Consider the following 17,065-nt stretch of genomic DNA (forward strand, 5'->3'; position numbering starts at 1 on the left):
AGTACCCATGTGATACCATACATAACGATTATAATACTAGTGGCTCTATTCCCCATGCTATACTCTATTTCCCCATGACTATTTTGTAGCTACCAATTTGTACCTCTTAATCCCCTCCCTGCTTCAACCACTCCCCCAACCCCGACTCTGACAACCGTTAAATTGCTCTCTGTATCTATGAGCTTGTTTCTATTGTTTGTTTATCCTGTTCCCTAGATTGCACATATGACATTTGTCTTTGTCTTTGTCTGACTCTCTCCACTCAGCACATTGCCCTCTAGGCCTATCCATGTTGTTGTAGATAGCAAGATTTCATTCTTTTTTTTTGGTCTGAGTAGTAGTCCATTGTGTGTGTGTGTGTGTGTGTGTGTGTGTGTGTGTGTGTGTGCATATATATGTGTGTGGGTGTGTAGAGTCTATCTCTCATATATCTATATCTATATATCTCTATCTATCTACATATATTCATATTCATATTCATCTATTTAAGCGTAGTACTTTTTTTTGCCTAAGCAGGTTTGGCAGGCGGTAAGTTTAAGCTTGCTTGCTTGCAGGCATGGTAAGTGTTACAGGTATAAGCGGTATGGTATTTACGTTTTGCCGGTATACGGTGTTTGCTTTGCTTAAAGGTTGCTTGGTAAGCTGATTCTCAAAAAAAAAAGGCCCCGCCACCCACCACCCACCGTCCGCTTGCTTGCTTGCTTGCTTAAGGCTTTTTTTGCCTTCAAGGGCCTATCATGGTATGGCTTGTATGCTTTTGCTGTTTTGGCAGGTAGCTGCATATGTATATGGCAGGTATTTTCATGCATTTTTTTCGCAGTATAATCTTCAGATAAATACTCAGAAGTGGGATGACTGGGTCCTTCTTTGTCTCTTGTTATGGCCTTCGTTTTAAAGTCTATTGTGTCTGGTATAAGTATTGCTACCCTAGCTTTTTTGTTTGTTTCCATTTTCATGAAACATCTCTCTCTTTTTTTTAATCCCTTTAGTCTGTGTGTTTCTTTTGATCTGAAGTAGTTTCTTGTAGGTAACATATGTAAGAGTCTTGTTTTCTGATCCATTTAGCCACCCTATGGCTTATGATTGGAGCATTTAATCCCTTTGTATTTAAAGTAATTGTTGCCATATATGTAGTTATTGCCATTTTATATTCATATTTCTATCTCTTTTTCTTTTTCTTTCTTCTTCTTACGGAAGTTCCTCTAAGATGTTCTGTAATACTGGCTTAATGATAATGAACTCCTTAGGTTTTTCTTGTCTGGGAAGCTCTTTATCTGTCCCTCGATTCTACATGATAGCTTTTCTGGGTAAAAGTATCTTGGTTGTAGGTCCTTCTTTTCATTATTTTGGATATTTTGTGCCAATCCCTTCTGGCCTGCAGAGTTTCTGTGGCGAGATCAGCTGACAGTCTTGTGGGAGCTCCCTTATAGGTAACTAACTGCTTTTCTCTTGTTGCCATTATGAGTCACTGTTTTTAACCTTTGACATTTTAATTATGATGTGTTTTGGTGTGGACCTCTTTGGGTTCATCTCGTTTGGTACTCTCTGTGCTTCTTGGGCTTGTATATCTATTTCCTTCACCAGGTTAGGGAAGTTTTCTGTCATTATTTCTTGAGACAGATTTTTGTTTCCTTGGTCTCTCTCTTCTCCTTCTGATATTCCCATGATTCCTGGGCATGCTTGATGCTGTACCAGAGGCCCCTTAAACTATCCTCGTTTTGGTTTTTTTTTTTTTTTTTGATTATTTTTTTCTTATTGCTGTTCTGATTGGGTGTTTTCTGCTACTTTGTCTTCTAAATTGCTGATTCAATCTTCTTCTTCATCTAACCTACTGTTAATTCCTCCCAAAGTTGTCTTCATGTCAGTTATTTTTTTCTGCATTTCTGACTGGTTCTTTTTTATACTTTCTATTTCCACTTTTATGTTTTCTATCTCTTTGTTAAAGTTCTCCCTGAGTTTCTCTACCTTTCTCCTAAGTTCAATGAGTATCCTTATAGTGTTTTGAACTTTGCATCTGGTAGATAGCTTGTTTCCATATTGATGAGTTCTTTTTATAGAACTTTGTCTTGTTCTTTTGTTTGAGATAGATTTCTTTGTCTTCCCATTTTGACTGCTTACTTATGTTTGTTTTGATGTGTCATGTAGGACTGCTACTGGTCTTAGTACAGTGATTTTATGTAGTAGGTGTGCTGTAGGGCCTAGTGGCACAATCTTCCCTGGTCACCTGAGCCAGGTGCTCAGGTGTTTCCCTTGTATGGGTTCTGTGTGCCCTCCTGTTGTAGCTGAGCTTTGGTTGATGTTTGCTCATCAATGGAAGAAACTGACCCTCTGGCTGATGGGTTGTGATGCACGGCCGGGACCAGAGGAAGAGCTGTTTTTTAGGGTCTGACTATGCAGAGCAGGATTCATTTTAACCGGATTCTGGTTCTTGCCTGTTTGCCCTTTGGGTGTGTCTTCAGATGTGACCCCAGGTGGTGCTCATTGGGCGTGCAGGCCATGGCCTCCTCGGAGGGACCTTGTTGCAGACTAAGTTCAGCTGCAGCCTGTGCCTTGCTGGGGGCTACCTGGCATGAGCCGCCAAGCAATCTCACATGTCCACCACCCTTGCTATACGTTGAAGTGTCTGAGAGGCAAAAGCTCAAACTGAGACTGGCTGCCGTTAGTGCTGTGCTTGGGGCTGCTCAGCTAGAGGTATGAGGCATGCTGAGATCAAATGCTGCTTGTTTGGGTTTTGCGAAAGTTTGAGAGATTTTAGAAAAGTTTTTGGCATGAGCTAAGATAGGTTGTTTGTATGGGAAAATCCACTGGAAGCAACTTGGGCAAGCCTACAAGATGGGTGGGTAGTGTCTCATGGAATCAACAGGGTGGTGTGACCAATGTCAACTATGTTATGGAGACTCAGATATGGTGCCTACCTGGGTCTGCAAGCTTGGTGGGGGAGGGCTGAACAAAGGAACAATGCCCTCTGCCAGTATTTCTGTCTGGGAGAATGCTGCCTCTTCAGTCCTTGCCCTGAAGCCAGACAACTCAGTTCCTCCCGGTATATCCTTGGCACCCTCTGAGGAGCTGCCCTAGAGTGAAGCTCAAAGCGACTATGTTGTCACTGAGTAAGTCCATGCATGAAGGTCCTTTAAGAAGAATGTCTGTCCCTCTAGACGCCGTTTGTCTCACTCAGTCCCAAACTCTGTTGGTTTTCATAGCCAGAAGTTGTGGGGACTTCTCTTACTGGCACTGGAACCCTTAGCTGGGAAGCCCAGTTGGAGCCAGGAAAAATCACTACACAGAGGGGCCTTGGCAGCCAACATATCTCTTCCGATTCACAACTGTCACTTGCAGGAGTGAAACCAGTTCATTTCACATCTCTGCCAATCCTACCAGTCTCAAAGTGACCTCTTCTGTGTGTCCCTTGTTGTAGTACTACTGTTCAGGTAGAATTCAGGTGACTCTCAATGAAGGTTATTATTTAGTTTAGTTGTAATTTTGATGTGGTTGTGAGAGGAGACAAGCCCAGTGTTTACCTACTCCGCCATCTTGACTGAAACTTGAAATGGATTTTTGAGCATAGTGTGAAGTAGGTGTCTAACTGAAGTTTTGTTCATATGAGTATCTAATGGACCCAGAACCAATGTATTGGAAAGAGTCCTATCCTCACTGCTTTACTATGCTACTCTCATCCTAAGGTAAGTGTCCCCTTAAGGGTGTTTTTGTCAGGACTGTCTTCCATGACAGTTGTCTATTTGTTCTTGCTTGCACCGGTAATACACAATCCTGATTCCTATAATTTTTGTAATAATTTCTGATATTTAGTAAGGATATTGTTCACATCAGTTCTTAAGAGAGGCTTGGCTATTTTTGGTCCTTTCCCTTTCCTTATATATTATAATCAGCTTGTCCAAGTCTCTCTATGTATATGTTAGAATTATGTTATTTGGATTGCATTGAATCCATATATCAGTTTGAGGAGAGCACTTTAATATGTCCTCTGTTCTGATGCTATTAAGCGGACAGGCTCTAGACATGTCATTGCTATCTAGACTCTGCTACCTGCCACATTCTGGGGTACAGGCAGCAGAGTGAGAGAGAAGCTCAACCTTCAGAGCTTGGATAAGAACGCAATGGAGGGCCCCCTGCCCTCTCTCTGTAGGAGGCGTTTCTCAAGGGCAGAAAGACCCTGGCAAAGTTCTGGAATCTTGGGATGCAGAAATATGGAGTCTTGGAGGAACCAAATGAAAAAACCTTGAGTCTCTATCTATCTAAAATAGGGACTTTATGTCCTGTGTGTGAGTTCTTGGGGGTCACTCATTTTTGCATGCACTTTAACGCAGGATAGGTCAATTGGACTCACCCTCCTAGAGAGGAGATTAGATGCTTTCCACTCTTCACTATTCTCTATCTTCTGTGTGACTCGTCTTTTTTTTTGTCCTGTGGGCAGAGGCCAAGTTTCACTGAGAAGCCAATTAAAAAGGTAGAAGCCTCTGCAGGCTGGCTGATCAGGCAGAAGAGGAAAGGATCAGACTGTCCAGACAAAGGAACTTGTATAGGGTGTCTTTGGCATCTGCAGAGTATTAAAAAGATGTGAATGAAGGCAAAGGACAGATAGTAGTAAGAGAACCAGCATCTGGTCATGACTGAAAACCACCATCATGGGAAAGGGAGTCCAGGCATTAGCAGAGCTTACCCTCCAAGGTCACTGAATGTTGGTTGTTCCATTATTACCAGTTTGCCTGTTCTCCAGGTCAGGCTCCTGGCAAGCCACATTCTGAACTGCACCGGTCTGTCCCACTAGTAGGGAAAAGACCTCTCCAGGATGATATCTGTGAATCACCTGGTCTGATTGGGGTGGCTTGAGTGTTGGCAAGGACTAGGGTCCAAAGGACTAGAAAGGAGGCCTAGGAGGAGGTCTTGGGGTATAAACAGAGAGGTGACAGGAAGGGGGAGCGTGATGAACAGGGCAACTAGTGGATGGTCTAGGGAGAACAGAGGAAGAGCTGGCTAGGGAAATGTTTAAGGGAGGGTGGTGGGCACGGCTGGCACTCATTAGAGAAGGGAAACTGGAGGGAGGCGAGTGTCGCTGGGGCGTGAGATGAGGGACAGCAGGGCGAGGAGCCAGGGAAGGAAGGTGGGTTGGATAGCGAGAGTGTGAAGGAAGAGGAGGTGAGGGCTGGGGCTGAGGCGGGGAAATGCGAGGTAGCTTTCTATTCATTTTCCAAAGGGCACAGGACTAGTTACTCGTCGCGTCAAAATGAGTAACTGGACATAAGTTCCGAAGTATCTGCCAGCTTGTGAGATCACAAGCCGCCCCTCGCATCATCCCGTGACACAATGCCCATTATGAAACGTACATACCCCTCCCTTTGGGGCATGTCAGTAGGCCCCACCCATCCAACAGGGAGATGGTCCCAGTTTCTCGGTTGAAGAGGGATCTTGGGAAATAACAAAGAGCAGAAATGGGGCTGTAAGATCAGTCTCCATTTCTTTTTGATGACATGTTGTCGTGCCCCTCAGCTGGCAAAGATTGATCACAGGGCTAGGATAGAGTTATGGGGTGGGGCCCTAGGAGAACCCATCTGAGGCAGGAATGGGCAAAGTGGGAGAAGTCTGTGCTCCCATCTATTTAACTTACTACATTTTTAATAAGGCCTGTTTTACATTATATCACCCCATGAATATGCGACCATCAGCTGTCCATTTTACCAAGGAGGATACTGAAGCCAGAGAGGGAGTATCTAGGAAGGCAGAGGGTGACACAAAACAGGTGTGACTAGAAAGTGAGCCACAGTCAGAGAGGAGGAGGGAGCATAAAACAGCACAGAGGGAGACAGCATGCCCCCCACATTTCCGGTAGGAGTCTGCAGGGGTGCTTCAGACCAGAATTTCATAGTATAGCTTTTTTTGTTAATCCTTGTGGTTCCTTACTTTGTTGCCTGACCCTTAACTGTAAATAAAGATACAGGATCAGAACCGACTGGATGGTTGAATGCCTAGTGGCCAGTTTTGGACTTTCTTGCTTACCATCTGTGATACCTAACTCTAAGTCAGATGATTTAGGAGGCTCCTGTTCCCTCCTCCTCTGACCCACTTGGTTGGAGTTCTTAGCACCCACGCAGGCTGGATTCTTGCTAGAATAATTTATAGAATTTACGAATGCTATAATTACGCTTACAGTTTTCTTATAGCAAAAGGTGCAGATAGAAAGCAGCATGGGGGAAAACTGCTAGGTCAAGGGCAGGGTAGGTCTGAAGTGCTCCTGAATCCCATAGATGATGTAGCACTTAGAAAATTCCAAGGCTTAAGAATTTAACATCTTTCACCCGGAACCAAGGGCAATGACCAGACAACTACTTTATCATACAGCCCTGATGCACCAGCTGAAGTGGGCACCAACTAACTCTCCAGTAGAAGTTAAATCTTTTTAAAGTAACATATCAGATACTCTGCCTCTTGGAGCATTCCCATGTCATCAAGTGTGAGGTTTGCCTCGGCACCGACGGCGTCCTCAAAGTTTATTTAAATTGTGACTTTCCGGTCCCTGAACAATACGATTCCGTCTCCAAGCAAAAATATATACAAGTTAGCCTTCATACAAATAAGGGGAAATATTTCTTCTAACTTTTTATTATGAGAAATTTGAAATATACAAAGAGAGCGTATAACAGTCATATATCCATCACAGAGCGAAGTCCTTCATCATTTTGGGGGGATCATATTTGTCATCTAGCTGTCTATATTTACCTATCTATATATTTAAAAAAAAATTTATCTGCCTATCAGTTTTTCTCTGGAACATTTTCAAATTAATTACATACACACAAAACTCTGTCCTTAATCCGTCTACCTACTTGTCTTCAGAAGTCAAACGTTTTTTTCTGTATGATCAGAGTTCCATTAGTGTGCCAAACAGAACTGTCACTTGCTAAAGTCATCTAATACCCAGTCCATGTTCCAACTTTTCAGTAGTTTGTGGTAATTTTTAACAGCCACAGTAGGAAACCAATACACCCTACCTTGCTGAAAGACTATATTAAAATGTATTTCGATCGCTTCGTTGAGATATAATTCAAACATAGAAAGTGTCCACTTCCTTCTCCATACTCACGGAGTTGTGAGACCATCACTACCATCTAATCAGAACATTTTCATTCCCCAAAGATTCTCCATACCCATTAGTAGTTACACCCCAGTCTTCACACCCTGCAGCTCCTGCAAACCACAAACCTGCACTCCGTTTTCTGGATTTGCCTATTCTGTACTTTTCATATAAATGAAATCACATAGTATATGCCCTTTGCCTCTGGCTTCTTCCACTTATCATAATGTTTTCAAGGTTCCTCTAAGTTGCAACACATATAGTTTGCCATACCTTTATGTGATTGAATAACATTCCACTGTATGGACCACATTTTGGTTATCCATTCATTAGTTGATGAATATTTGTGGGTTTTTTTTTTTCACTTTTTGGCTATTATGAATAATGTGCTATGTACAAGTTTGGGGGAACACATGCTCTCCTTCCTCTCTGTCATATGCTGGGGGCAGAGTCACTAGTTCATATAGTAACTCTGTTTTACAGTTTGAGGAACGGCCAGAACGTTTTCCAAAGCAGCTTATATGAGAAGTGTACGAGGATTTTTTATTATCTGTCCGTGATTCTAGCCGATTCACAGGGTGTACAGTGGTGTTTATTGTAGTTATTATTTGCATTTTAGTTATTACTAATGATGGGCTTATTGGTCATTTTTATATCTTTTTTTGGACACCTATCTATTCATATCCTTCGCAGATTTTTACATTGAGATATTTTGGTTTTTTTATTACCAAGCTGTGCATGTTATTTACCATATATTTTACATACAAGCCCCTCATTCAATATGTGGTTGGCAAAATTTTTCACCCATTCTGTGGGTTGTTTTTCATTTTTAAATGAAGTCCTCTGAAGCACAAAAGTTTTAAATTTTGATGAAGTACATTTTATCTATTTTTGCTTTTGTGTTTGTCCCCAAATATATTTTATGACATTTTTCTGGCCGTGATCTAAACAAGGTCCCAACATTGCATGTGACAATAATCTAAAAAGCCCTCCTCTTTCTACAAGCTCCAGTGTATGTGGGGCCCAGGTTGGTGGCCTTTGGGGGTCCATGTCTGGATTTGTCTGGCAGTTTTCTTTTGGGGTCTCTCTCTTGCCCTCCAAGTCCTTCCATTTCTGTAAACTGGAGTTGAAGCCTAAACTCAGTGGGGCTCATTGCAGAGTTTAGGGGAAGGCCCCATGGATGCAGCTCTGGACATCACCCCAAATCCCATCAGAGACTGTTCCAGAGAGGGGGACTGCTTGTAGAAGGTTCAGTGGGTGGTCCTCCCCAAATATGTCCACATCCTAACTCTTGGAACCTGTCAATGTGATCTTATTTAGAAAAAGGCTCTTTGCAACCATAATTAAGTTAGGGATCTCAAGATGGATCATATTGCATTATCTGCATAGAGCCCTAAATCCAATGATAAGTTCTTTTGAAGAAGCAGAAGAGGAGAAGACACACAGGGGAGGAAGCCACGTGAAGGTGGAGGCAGAGTCAGGCGTGATGGGGCCATAAGGTAAGAATGCCGACAGCTACCGAAAGACGGACCACAAAAGGAGCGGGATCTCTCTGAGAACCGCTGCAGTAAGTGAGGTCCTGCCAATACTTCGATTTTGGATTTCTGGCCTCCACAATGGCAGAGAATCGCTTTCTCTTGTTTTAAGAGACACTGTTTGTGGTACTTCGTTATGGCAGCCACAGAAGCTATTGCACTGTCCTCATCGAGAACAACGAGACCATCCCCCTGTACCAACAGAGACAGCCCCGTCTCCCCATCATTAGCTCCATTAGCTCTGTTAGATTTCCCTGTATGATGTTCAATTTTATTGTAAGACATGAAGTCATCTTTTTAGGCATTCAACTTGTTTGTTAGACATTAAATTTCCCAGTTACGTTAAATGTCTTTATAAGACATTACATTTCTTTGTAAGGTATTAAATTTCCTTGCTCGACATGAAACATCCGTGTAAGACTTCAATTTCACACCAAGAAATGAAATATTTTTGTAACACAATAAATTCCAGTATCATGTCATCTACTTTATCGTCATCTCGTGAAGAGTCCTCTGGCACACGATGTGGTTTCGGGCTCGGCGCAAAGGGGATCTGGCCTTGTTGCAACATTCCAAACGTTGGAGGCATCAGACAGTCCCTCTGGGACGGCAGGTCAGGCTCCATGTCAACGTGGCTCCGTATCTGTTGTGGATCGTACCTCGTCCTTCGCTGGGCCAGAGCCCCTTAGTCTGATGTAGCCTCGCTTGCTCCTTTGTCTTTTGCTTGCCTTTCCTTTGGGTGTCAAAGCCCAGGTTTTCTGGAAGTGATTCATCCACAATGACTTCAGTCACTTCCGGAAATATCTTCTGCTTTCGAAAAATAGATAGGATATTCGTTAAAGATTTGCCGACAGTCAGATTCTGTAGGAATGTAGCAAGACCACCCAGCATGAACACGAGGGTCTTTTTGATCAGAAACTTGACGATCGTGGTGAAAACCCACCGGGACATCCAGTGGTCCCCCAGAAATGTCTCGAATCGTTCGTGGAGATATACGCTTATGGTAGCCGCGACTAAGTTCACCATGGCCTCCAGGATCCATTTCATGGCGCGGTGTTTGAAAACGGCCATAATGGAATCCTTGGAGAACATGGCAGCTGTGCTAGTCTGCCACAGTGCAGACGTTGAGAATTGTGGAGCCTTTTATAGAAGAATAGATTGAGCACTTTGCACCAAACATTGGAACGCGTTAGGGTTCATCTCGAGAAGCTGTAAACTTAGGACATGGTGCTCATCTCGTAAGATTCTGCTGGCAGTGAGTTGTAGAACACTCAGAGAACATGGTCTCTGCTCAGGTGCTGGTAAGATGCTTTATAGGCTCAAAAAGTCTCAAAATAGCCCTCTCTGTGTTTATGCTCACCCAACCGTTCATGCCGAAAACATACCACTTTCAGGACCAAAAGCTCTCAGAGAGCCCTTCTTCACCTAAATAGTGACTAAGTGAACCATTATTGTGGTCATAGGTGCTTACTGACATGTAAGATGAACATGATAGGGTGCTCAAGAAAACAGGAAGTGACTAATTCTTTAGGGCTGGCCTTGGACAAAAGCTTCAGAAGGAGGCATGTTTGGGCGGATGCGGGGGCGGGGGGATCAGGTGACAGCTGCTTAGAGCTCTTCGGCTCCAAAAGTGGGGCTCTCTAAGAGTGTAGCCACAGATCAGAGTGACAGCACCGGGCTGTGCTGCGTGGTCACATGAGGAAGGTTTCTAGACCCTGGGGAGAAACTAATGAAATAACTCCACCTTTTTCTGTTGAAGCCAGGTAGCAAGGTTTTTTAATAAACCGATTCTAATCCTTTCCTCCAGACACGCACATACATATTATTGACAGAAACAGCCAGCAACCTGAGAGTTACATTTAAAAATTATTCTTTACCATGAGACAGGGACGATGAGGCAAAACCCATTTGCTTTTCACAGTTGGAATACCATGCGGTTCATCATTCAGATGGCTACGCCTTTTCAAGCTTCTCTACAGCAGACCTTTAAGATTCGTATTGTCCTTGGTCAACGATCTTTAAGGACCTTAAAAGTCTCCTTATGCAAGGGGACGTTTTTCACAGCTCGTTCCCTCCTGCCGAAAAGGTTTTTTCCTCGGCTTTTGTCTTTTGGTTTGTTTCCTCTCTGGCAGTCATGGGCTGGGTTCATATCCCTGTTATGTGTCAAAACATCTTGGAAGTTGCTGATAAGGCTTTACAAAGTCTACTTCCACTTGAAACAGAGTTACGAAATTCTTTGAAATATCTTGTCAGGTTGCAGCAGGACAAACAGTAAGATGTTTTAAAGCACCTGCTCAGATGGCCAAAGTTGTCTTTATGATCCCTGAGATATTAATTTATTTTCTTGAAATTTTTGCTTGTCAATCAAAGATTGATTGTCCCAGAGAGGTTTAGATCCCTGTCCTCATGAGATCTCTTTCCTATGACAAACAATGAAACAGACACAGACGAGATGCAGAAATGAAGGAACACACAGCCAAGGGACTAGTCGCCCAGCAGGAAAGAACCTTGCGTGCTGCTTCCAGGGCACTTCTTCAAAGGTCAGGAACCACAAAAAGATGAGAGAGCAGCGATGATGCTCCACGTGGTACCAAGCTCCTGTGGCATCCCAAACTTCACCGTTTTTCCCTCGACCTCTAGTCTCTGGGCTGATTTTGTTGTCAGCTCTTTGGTGTGATTCTTAAGTTCCTGACCTCTACTTCTGTCCTTCATCAACCCCAACTTTGTGACAGGACGTTCCTTCTGCACTGGATTGTGAGGGAAATGTACTCAAAAGCAATTTCCCTCACCTCTCTGGAACAGCCCTGCGCCCTGAGTGCCATCGTCATTCACTAGAAGCATCGGGACACTTTTTTTTTGGTATTTACTTGCTTTCCAACTAAGGGGGAAATGTGGCTCTCTACGCTGTTTGTAGAGACTAAAGGAAATGGACCGATAGAAATGACATGAGTGTTCACAGAACATGATATGCGTGAACTCATGAAAAGTTCACCTCATAGGAGAGTTAACATGAATCGACATTCCTGAGCTAAAACATAAATAGCGGTGGCTTTCACCATTGCCTGAGAGGTGAAGTGACACCAACCGTGTAGTCGAAAAATAAAACACGCACCACAGTTACTCATAAACATAAAATGGTTGTTTTTCTTAAAAGAACTTTCCAGTGCATCATTTTCGTGTTATAATAATGGAAGAGGGCCCTTCTGTCAATAGCTCTCCACGATTTTGTGACCTGGTTGGAATTATTACCGTTTTCCTCCTAAATCTCCACTAGAAAAACTAGAGCCGGCTCCCAGGCCCTATGCAGATAGCAGCGCCTCCCCCAGCAGCAGGTCTAAGTGGGGTTACAGCTGCCCTGGTCCTCCAGACATGGGGGAGTCCCGAGGGAATGTCCCTGCGGCCTGGTGTCCCCAGGTCCGCGGGGCACCGATTGGCGGCTCGAGCCGGCTGCCTGAGCCTCCCGCGCGCTCTCTGCGCCTCCATCCCGACCTTCCCCGCAGCGTCCGCGGACACCAGGACGCTCCGGACGCCAGTCTCTCCTGCAAGCTCCGACCCGACCCGCACTCAGCGTTCAGGGCGGCTCCGGGGCGCGCCTGACCACCGCGACCACCCGCCACGGTGCCCCACCCCCAGGTCCCGAAAGTCCTCACATCCGCCGTCACCAAGACGTGGAGGCGCTTTCGCACGAAGCGCCGGTCCCAAGACCCATTCGCCGGCCGTTTTCTCTGTGAGATGCAAATTGGGCTGCGTTCCCATCTCCTTAGTCAAAGCCAGGTTCCTGTTTTAATCGTCTGAGTCTTGTCAGCAGGTCTCAATGTCTCCCCCTGGTGGGAACAAGGAGAACCGCGGTCTTGTCAGAGGCTGCACCAGTGGCGCAGGGGAGGGTCACATGAGGATCAAGATCTGGTCGCTGTGCACCGGGATGCCAGGACCCTGTGGAGGGGACTCCTTGCTGAGGCCTGAGGCCGAGTAAGGAGGGAGCCGTAGGTGACAGGGAGCCCGCATGCGACCAAGAGGCAGGGACAGGGAGCCCGCATCCGAGATTAACCCCTGAAGAGTTAGGGGAGGTCCCTTTCTGTGCCCAGAGTGGGACTCTGAACAGAAGCTCCCTCCAGTGAGGATGTCTGTGAGGGCGAGACAGAGTCACGCTGGATATGGGGCCTGCCGATTTTCGCCTCCAACAGATGCTTGATTTTGGATTTCTGCCCTCCTTGATGTCAGAGAATCGCGTTCTCTTGTTTTAAGAGACACCGTTTGTGGTACTTCATTATGGCAGCCACAGAAGCTAGTGCTCTGTCCTCATCAAGAACAAGGAGACCGGCTCCAGTATGAAGAGAGACAGCCCTGTCTCCCCAGCATTAGCTCCACGGTCCCTCAGATCCTGTGGGGCCCTGAGTGGAGACCTAAGCGCTTGTGGGTGTCATGGTCTCAGCTCCATGCCCTGAGCACTTCTGCACCCCCATCCTGTTCCTGGTCTGAGCCCATCGTGCTGTCTGGGTCACTAGGACAGTCACTGGGTCTCTCGTCCGTCCTACATTCAGACTCAGTCTCCTCCTGTGCAGAGGGGCTTCTCTCACTCCGGGAAGATCAGGACGCAGGAGGGACACAAGTCCTGGAAACACCGACATTCGGGGTGAGGAGCTGGTTATCGTCACCTCCAGTGTGGAAGGATTAAGGCATAGTCTTTGGTGTCTTATTTGGAGGATAATGATGGATTTGTATATACTCAAAGCATTTAAGTTATTCTTTTGCATGCTAAAAACATCTCAGATCTGGTCACTGAATTGATCCGAGCAAAATACCTGCCTAATAATTGTCAGGGCCCAAAACACGTCAAAAATAAGAGAGCCCTCCCCTTGAAAACTTAAAACGCTCAGAGCATAGTGTTCCTGTAGGTTTCTCAGGGCTTGAGGTGACATCGAATTTACGTGGAGAATGAACACATCCACGTACCCTTTGAGACTGGGCAGGATTCACCAGCTGGTGGTTTGATCTGTCACACGGTGACTTAGAAGGGCCTGTGCTAGGTTTGATGCTCGGCTTATGCCGACTTGAAATTGTTAATGATTTATTAACATGGAGCCCCGCATTTTCACTTGACACTTTGCACTGGGACCTGCAACTCCTGTGGCTGGTTCTGGCCTTGGGAATGAACATGGGTTGCCGGACACCCTTTGAAAAAGAAGTGTGATGCCATCAGGAGCTGTGATATGTTCTGGAGCCACCAGAGGGCGGCACCACGCCGAGGGAACCTAGAGGGGCTTGAACGCAGGCAGGCAGGCTGGGCTCCAGCTCGGGGGCTGTCTGTGTCCTCATAGGTCCCTAACCGTCTCCTCCAGCCTCCTTCCCAGCTCACAGAGGAAATGTTCTCCAGGCCTGATGAACATCGGAGAGGCAAATCTTCGACTTCAAAATCCAAGGGGGTTGTTGGCTCAGATGTGACTAGCATTCAGTAGACTTAATAAACTCCCCATTTGCTGTCAGAGATTCCGGACACTGCTGTCTTCAGCTTCCCAGTTGTTTGTTTGTTTGTTTGTTTGTTTGTTTGTTTGTTTTTTTCCCCAGGGGGTTGGAAGAGACTGAGTCAACCCACCTGCGGTATCTCTCCCAGTGGGCGTGGGGCGCCTGTCATGGAGCATGCGCAAACCAGGCCTCCCAGACTCCCTTAACCCGCTCCTCCCAGCGTCTTGCCCTTCTCAGTCAAGTTCACTCCATCCTTGCCGGTGCTCAGGTGGGAAAGCTTGTCATCGTCCTTGATGCCTCTCTGGCTCCCGCACTGGTCTCTACTGCATCAGCGGCCCTGCAGTCGGTCTACACAGTGGGAATAGAATTTAAACATTCTGGCCTCGTGGGTGCAAACCAGCAGCACTCCCACCTGGGGCGACAGTGACTGTCTCCTGACCCGTCTCCCCGCCGCCTGCCTTGCCCCTCCTCCCCAGCCTGACGCGTGTCCCGGAAGCCCTGTCTTTCAGGGCGAAGTGTTAGCCATTTTCACCTGCAGCGGAAAAAGATGGCGAATTGTTTTTTCCTGTCTCTTCTTTACAAAGGTCATCCTGGCTCTTTGTTATCATCACCATATTTACATTTTTTTAAGGCTAAAAGCATCTCAAATTTGAGTATGGAGTTGATTAAAGCAAAATGCTTGTCTCGTCATTGTAAGGGCCCCAAACTTTAAAGTTTTTGAAGCAAGAAAACTCTCCCATTGATGTTAAAAGAGAGTTTCATAATTTGGGTTGGATTTTTTTTAAGGGCGCTCGCGCGCGCACACACACACACACGCACACACACACACACACACACTTTGACAGAGCTGTTTATTTTCACAGTAGCACCGGGTAGAAAGTACAGAGCTGGTGCATACGGCTTCCCTTACACATGCACCGCCATCGACAGCCACGTCACAGGCGATAACCGACTCCACTGAGGAGCTCGCATGGCCATGTCGTTGTCAGCCAAAGCTGACAGTTTGCATTAGGGATCACTCTCACTGTCGTGCACTGTATACTTCGGACGAACGGATAATGTTGTTATCCACCTTTGCTGTGTCACACAGTCTAGTTTGGCATCCTTAAAAATTCCCGGTGCTCTGCCTATTCGTCCCGCCCTTCCCCAGCCCGTGGCAACCACTGACTTTCTACTGTTTTCATCTGCCTTTTGCAGAATGCGTCATGCTGTATGCAGCCTTTCCCCATGGACATCTTGCCCTGAGTCATACGCATTGAAGTGGATCCTGTCTTCCCATTGTGCAGAGTAACATCATGGTAAACTAGAAACAAAAGGCGAACGCGAGAGACCTTTGAAATGAAAGAGAGCATTTATTTGAAATAAAACAAATTTATTTGAAATCCTGGATAGCTGTTCAGGAAGCACCGATTCAGGCAGAAACCCCAAGAGTCTTCTGTTAAGGAGCAAAAGGTGAGGAGGTGTTTATAAGAAAGGGAAGGGGGACAGTGGCATCCATAGCAGGAAGGCATCTCTACTGGTGCAGTAACAGAACATAGCGATGGTCATTGTAAAGGATGTTTCTAACTTTTGGTTGCTTTTGGTAGTCATCGGTCCGAGAGCGGTAACACTTTCTTTCTTGTCAGCTTGTAAACACTTCTTAGAGACACGATGTCATTTTAGGCCCAGTGCCAAGGGTCTTTGTGAGACATAACATTTCCTTGTACCACATTCAGGTTCCCGGGCAGATAGGAAAGAGTTTTGAAACTTTAAATTTCTTTGTTTAGAAATTCAATTTCTATGTAAGAAGTTAAATTGCTTGGTAGATATGAGATTGTCTTGTATGATGTTCAATTTCTGTGTAAGACATTAAATCATCTTTTTAAGCATCAGACTTGTTTGTTAGACATTAAATTTCCCAGTTAGATTAAATGTCTTTATAAGACATGACATTTCTTTGTAAGGTATTAAATTTCCTTGCTCGACATGAAATATCAGTGTAAGACTTCAATTTCACAGCAAGAAATGAAATATTTTTGTAACACAATAAATTCCAGTATCATGTCATCTACTTCATCGTCATCTCGTGAAGAGTTCTCTGGCACACAATGTGGTTTCGGGCTCGGCGCAAAGGGGATCTGGCCTTGTTGCAACATTCCAAACGTTGGAGGCATCAGACAGTCCCTCTGGGACGGCAGGTCAGGCTCCATGTCAACGTGGCTGCGTATCTGTTCTGGATCGTACCTCGTCCTTCGCTGGGCCAGAGCCCCTTAGTCTGATGTAGCCTCGCTTGCTCCTTTGTCTTTTGCTTGCCTTTCCTTTGGGTGTCAAAGCCCAGGTTTTCTGGAAGTGATTAATCCACGATGACTTCAGTCACTTCTGTCACTATCTTCTGCTTTCGAGAAATAGACAGGATATTCGTTAAAGGTTTGCCGACAGTCAGATTCTGTAGGAATGTAGCAAGACCACCCAGCATGAACACGAGGGTCTTTTTGATCAGAAACTTGACGATCGTGGTGAAAACCCACCGGGACATCCAGTGGTCCCCTAGAAATGTCTCGAATCGTTCGTGGAGATATACGCTTATGGTAGCCGCGACTAAGTTCACCACGGCCTCCAGGATCCATTTCATGGCGCGGTGTTTGAAAACGGCCATAATGGAATCCTTGGAGAACATGGCAGCTGTGCTAGTCTGCCACAGTGCAGACGTTGAGAATTGTGGAGCCTTTTATAGAAGAATAGATTGAGCACTTTGCACCAAACATTGGAACGCGTTAGGGTTCATCTCGAGAAGCTGTAAACTTAGGACATGGTGCTCATCTCGTAAGATTCTGCTGGCAGTGAGTTGTAGAACACTCAGAGAACATGGTCTCTGCTCAGGTGCTGGTAAGATGCTTTATAGGCTCAAAAAGTCTCAAAATAGCCCTCTCTGTGTTTATGCTCACCCAACCGTTCATGCCGAAAACATACCACTTTCAGGACCAAAAGCTCTCAGAGAGCC

General features: G+C 45.4%; 1 long non-coding RNA gene across 1 annotated transcript; it reads left to right on the top strand.

The window, feature by feature from the left end:
* Positions 1–8,936: 8,936 nt before the first annotated feature.
* On the top strand, positions 8,937–16,135 carry LOC120592353 (uncharacterized). Its single transcript, XR_005650107.1, has 2 exons — positions 8,937–13,255; positions 14,188–16,135. It is a non-coding gene; the product is annotated as an uncharacterized LOC120592353 (long non-coding RNA).
* Positions 16,136–17,065: the final 930 nt, after the last annotated feature.

This window comes from Pteropus medius, unplaced genomic scaffold (assembly GCF_902729225.1).
Source record: "Pteropus medius unplaced genomic scaffold, Ma_sr-lr_union100, whole genome shotgun sequence".
NCBI lineage: Eukaryota > Metazoa > Chordata > Mammalia > Chiroptera > Pteropodidae > Pteropus > Pteropus medius.